This window comes from Nomascus leucogenys, chromosome 16, assembly GCF_006542625.1.
Source record: "Nomascus leucogenys isolate Asia chromosome 16, Asia_NLE_v1, whole genome shotgun sequence".
Taxonomy (NCBI): Eukaryota; Metazoa; Chordata; class Mammalia; order Primates; family Hylobatidae; genus Nomascus; species Nomascus leucogenys.
Genome location: NC_044396.1, coordinates 38,193,396 through 38,199,341, shown reverse-complemented (window position 1 = coordinate 38,199,341; position 5,946 = coordinate 38,193,396).

The following is a 5,946-nucleotide window of genomic DNA, read 5'->3' as shown; positions in this document are numbered from 1 at the left end:
TCATCTCTCTCAAGTTCAAAGTTCCACAGATCTCTAGGGCAGGGGCAAAATGTCACCAGTCTCTTTGCTAAAGCATAGCAAGAGTGACATTTACTCCAGTTCCCAACAAGTTTCTCATCTCCATCTGAGACCACCTCAGCCTGGACTTCATTGTCCATATCACTATCAGCATTTTGGTCAAAGCCATTTAACAAGTCTCTAGGAAGTTCCAAACTTTCCCACATCTTCCTGTCTTCTGAGCCCTCCAAGTCTCTAGAAAGTTCCAAACTTTCCTACATTTTCCTGTCTTCTTCTGAGCCTTCCAAACTGTTTCAATCTCTGCCTGTTACCCAGTTCCAAAGTTACTTCCACATGTTCGGGTGTCTTTATAGCAGTACCCCACTCTCTGAAGTACCAATTCACTGTATTAGTCTGTTATCATGCTGCTATGAAGAAATATCCTAGATTGGATAATTTATAACATAAAGAAGTTTAATTGACTCACAGTTCTGCATGGCTGGGGAAGTCTCAGGAAATGTACAATCATGGTGGAAGGGGAATCAAACAAGTCTTTCTTCACATAGCAGCAGGAGAGAGAAGTGTCAAGCAAAGGGGAAAAGCCCCTTATAAAACCAACAGATCTCATGAGAACTCATTCACTATCACAAAAACAGCTTAGAGGTAACAACCCCTATGATTCAATTACCTCCCAAAAGGTCCCCCCCAGGACGGTGTGAATTATGGGAACTACAATTCAAGGTGAGCTTTGGGAGGGGACACAGCCAAATCATATCAGTGATGTAACCATGAGAGTGACTTCCTATCATCTTCCCAGTCCTGCTCACACTGGAGGAGAAGGAATGATACAGGGAGTGCATACAACAGGCAGGAATCTCAGGGACAATCCTGGAATTCTGCCTACCACAGGAAGAGAAGAAATAAATGTCCTCCCCAAAATAGGAAGTTCCAAGCCTGGACAATTCTTCCTTCATATCTTCATGCATGAATTGTATACTCAAGCACATAAGGACAAATAAGGATGCCTGGAAGAATATAACAACTAAAAGAAAAAATACATATGCTACATTGTTTAGTTAAATCTGTATTTAAACCATGGCATCATGTCAGATGAAATACATCTTCTCTCCCACCTCAGATGGGGACTATTTCTGACGCTTAATAACCCTCATTCAGAGCAATATAGGTCGACGTAATATTTCCTATTGAGTCCTTCTTAAAAACATTATGTGCATATTTTACCTTCGGTTCTATCCATAATTTTCACATGGGCATTTAATCAAGAGTAGTTTTATGTGAGTGAATTTCATCAGATGCTATTTTTGTATTTTCATTTAAAATTATGATAACAGCATAATAGAAATTGAAATTAAATCAAGGGTTGTAGGACTTGCTTCCCAAGAGCTGTTTCTGCAAGGGCAGCTGTAACCATTTGATAGTGCTGGTTACTAGATGACACAGCAACCTCAGAATTGTGCCATAGTACATAAAATTGAATTTGATTTGTAAACCTTAATTAAAATGATAAAATGGTCCATTTTTGTTCTTATTTAAAAGTACTCCATGCCTCAGAGAGAATGAGCCATCCAAGCTTTCAGAGGCAGTGTAGGAGGCAGGGAGGAGGGGGCTCCAGAGTCTGACTCACCCGTGTGCTCCCTGCCATTCTATCCTTCGTTAGGTGTGAGACTCTCAGCCTCCTTTTCCTCATGAATTAACCAGGCATCCTAGAGTATTCATCCATGGCCTTTCTATGCAAAAGAAAGTTTATAAAACAGCAAAAATCCACTAAATGTCAACTGTTACTATTGCTATTACTGTTATAAAAAATTAAAGTCGATTTTAGATATTTTAAATAAATTGACTTGTAATACTGCTTTAATTAAAAAATATTTGTCCATTTTGTACTATGCATTATTATACCTAATCTGATTACTTTATTCCTTGTTACATTTCTGCCTGACCTTCACCCATTACCCTAACCTGTTATTTAAAAACAAATAAATGACACATAAACAAACAAAATACTTTTTTTAGCATTTGCTGCTTTAGTCAGTTACTACTGGGATGAATAAATTATATTTGATGTTTTTAGAAAACATCTTCACGTCTTGCCAACTTGAAATCACAATTTACTCTTTGGTTATATCTCTTTGTTAGAAATTTCCTTTCAAAATGGGGAATTTTTTTTCTTTAATAACTCATATGTTACATTCCATTGAATGAAACCAGCTGTCAAATTCAAAAGAGTAGATTCTCTATTTCATTTTGAATAGTAATAAATAAAACAGATTAGGGCAAGTAAATGTGTGCATTTCTAACTTCACAGAGACTTATAGTAGTTCACAAGTTGATATTACTGTTGTATATAATGTTTAGAACTATATCATATGGTTTTGTTTTATTCGTGTTTTGAGTGTTGCAAAGCTAGAGATAAATTTTTAGCAAATGATTCAAGTTTTTTGCATATTCACATTTCTCTGCACTAACTTTGCCCTAGATTTCATGTCAATACCCAACCTCAAATTTTTCTATAATAATTTATTTATATCCTTTTATTTTTATCTTATGTTTTATTATGCATTTCTGAATGGTCTATCAAATCACTTTGATGAATAAGTTACTTGAACATCATCATCCATTCATAAATGTAAGCAAGCAGCAAATAAAAACATGGCCAAAACAAAGCTCCATTTATTTTTATTTGTTTCACAATACAGATAATAATTGACATTTTCGAATGACTGGAAACAAATTTGGAGTGAAAAGATGCTGCTTTGTACTACTTAGAACTCTCTTGGATGCAAATGTAAATATCAAAACCTAAATTTATGATTAAAAAATGGACTGCATTTGTAATGCCCCATAACCTGGAACATTTCACGGATGGCCTGGATTCAATCAAACTTATCCCAGTGTCTCAGAAATGTTGGACAGGTGTGAGGCAGGGGTGTGAGGAAGAGAGATATATGCTGATTGCCTCTTGGCTCTATTCAGTAAATAATGCAGAACTCTCATTTGGTGGAGAAAGTGAGTATTGAGGGTCCACATTCACACACTAGAAGTCCACTTTATTGAAAAGAGGTTATTTCTCTTTAAACACTCAGATCCAGTCAGAAAAAGACTCCCATCAAACTGTATTACTGCCCATCTCTGGAATACCAGCCACTTTAGTGAGGCAGGAGTAATTTGGATCACATGTGAAGGGTAAGAGGTTATGGGGGGTGGGAATGTGGGCAATGTTTTGGGCCACCTTCCACATGGACTGGGCACAAGCAGTCACCCAAAGGAAATAGGAGCAGATTAAAAAGGGTGGAGGGAGCGACCCCATCCAGGAAAGCGTTTTACAGTTAAAGTACAGTTTAAGCTATCCTAGAAGATGAGTGAAGGACACACGGAAGAACTAACTGAGTAAATTATGAGGTGTTAATGAGACAACTAAAAGGGTACATAGGCCTATCCACATAAATACACACATGGGCCTTCAGACACATTATTTCTTATTTGTTTATCCTTAATTTATCTTTGTCCAATTACAAAATCTAGTGTTAGTGTTTTCCCAAAACCTGCTGTCTGTGCATTCCTGTCTTCCAACTGTTTATCTTCATAGTGAATTGCTGGAGGAAAAGGATGGATGGACACAGAACTTACTGCTGACATCCGATGTTTCTGGTCTAATTTATTCTTTCCAATGTAAGTTTTGTTTCATAAGGTGATATTCATTCTTCTAAAATGTGACCATTTCCACATTCCCATTTTATCTCCTCTTTAATCTCTCTATTAATCTTATATTCTAGCCACATCGGGCTACTCAACATTTGCGGAACTCACCATGCGTTTTCAAACTCTTCTCCCTTTCTGGAACACCTTTCCTCTTCCTCCTTCCACAGTTCTACCCATGGATCAATGCTTATCTTACATGCCACGTCTCTGAAGCCTTCTGTAAACTCTCTTTTTATCACTGCTATATGCCTCTGTCGTGACAAATATGACCCTTTCCCCCTACCTACAATACTCATGCCAAGAAGTATCTTATTTAATCATGATTTAGTATAAGTATTATTTTATCTCCCTCATTATATTCTCAAGTCCTTGAGACTGTACTTATGATTATCACATTTTAATCAACCACATTGCCTGGCACAAGGCTTTTCACATAGTAGGCAGACAAAAAGGAGTTACTCAAACTTTGGTGAACACTCCTTTGGTTTTTGTTTGCTTAAGAATTCAGATTTAATATTGTTAAATAAGGGCACCTTGAATAAAACGTGTGAGATGTACTGACTTTGAAATATTTAAATATCCCCTTCCTTTGCTAATGTTTCATTTAAATGATAGAATTGACAAATTATTCACTGATCTGACTATTGTAACTTCCATTCATTTAAAATTCAGAAGTATGAAATTAGGATAATTTTTGGAGGACTTAGTCTTTATACTTAAAAAAAGGTTTATTACAGTATTTCAAGTATAACTCAGATTTCAAATATGCTTAGCAAAACCCAAAACTCACGATACATGAGCATAGATTACTCAGAGTAATCACAAGTCTTGGTATTACTTGCTTTCATGTTCTTTACTAGCAGTTAGGCTGGGTTTGAACCGGATTCCTTTCTGCATTTCCCTAGGTTCTCCTAGTGTGGGTGTTTTCTTTCTTTTTCCTTTTTTTTTTTTTTTTTTTTTGGAGATAAAGTTTCACTCATTGTCCAGGCTGGTGTGATCTTGACTCACTGCAACCTCCACCTCTGGAGTTCAAGCAATTCTCCTGCCTCAGCCTCTCGAGTAGCTGGGATTACAGGTGTCTGCCACCATGTCCGGCTAATTTTTGTATTTTTATTAGAGACTGGGTTTCACCGTGTTGGCCAGGCTGGTCTCAAACTCCTGACCTCAGGTAATTCAGCCACCTCAGCCTTGCAAAATGTTGGGACCTTTGCAGTATGACTCAGCCACTCAGTTTATCACTTTGTGTAGATGCAAAACACCCCAAAGCAGGAGATAATGAACTCCTCTTGAACTCCAGAAACCTTTTAGTTGGAGGCAATTGTCAGCCTAGTACAACTGTCACATTGCCAAGCATCTTTTTGCTGCCTGCCTCCCAATCTAGGATGTCTGCCTCATCTTAGCCAATAGGTATCTACTTTCATTTTCTCAGGCCTAGCTTATTTGTTTGGGAATTCCACTGCCCCTCTGTCTTCCCAGGATGCATCATATGGGTGCAGGATGAGTCGATATCTATGAATCCACTGACCTTCCCTTGCATCTGACACATGAAATAGATGCATTGATCTATACTGTCCCTCATATAACTTGATTTCTATAACTTGTTTATGTTTGTATCAAATGTAGGGAAGTCAACATCCAAGGTTCCAGGGACCGGATGACTCCAGGGGTGCACCTGGCCACAGGGAGGGCTGTTTTCACACATTCTGTTCTAAGCCTGGGCGCCTGCTGTTGCCATGGCAAGCAACATTCTTCGCAAGCAAGAGTGAGGCTGCGGCCCAGCTCTCCCTATTCAGGCATGCTTGGGACATGCTTCTTTCCCTTTCTGTGTGGATGGCCCCTGTTCATCCTTTGATACAATCCAGATTCCTCTTCTTTCTGGATACTTCCCTGATGGCGTCTGTCCCCACTCTGCTGCCATAGTGCGTTAATTAAATCCTTATCACAACATTTTTCGCTTTGTAATGTAATAATCTGCTCACCTGTAGGTCTCCTCCCTGGGCTATAAAGCATTGAAAGAAAGTGACTATATTATCATTGCCTTCAGATCCTGGTGCTGAACAGGTCTGTGCTGGTTAAAAACTACCTGAATGCAGTCCTGCCTGTGTGCCCGGGACCCTCACATTCCCCTAGCCTAGTTTCTGTGCTCTGTTGTCATCCGGCCTCAGCCATGGGCTGGCAAGGATCAGCAGGATACTACTCCTTAAATAAGCAGATCAACACTTGAATTAG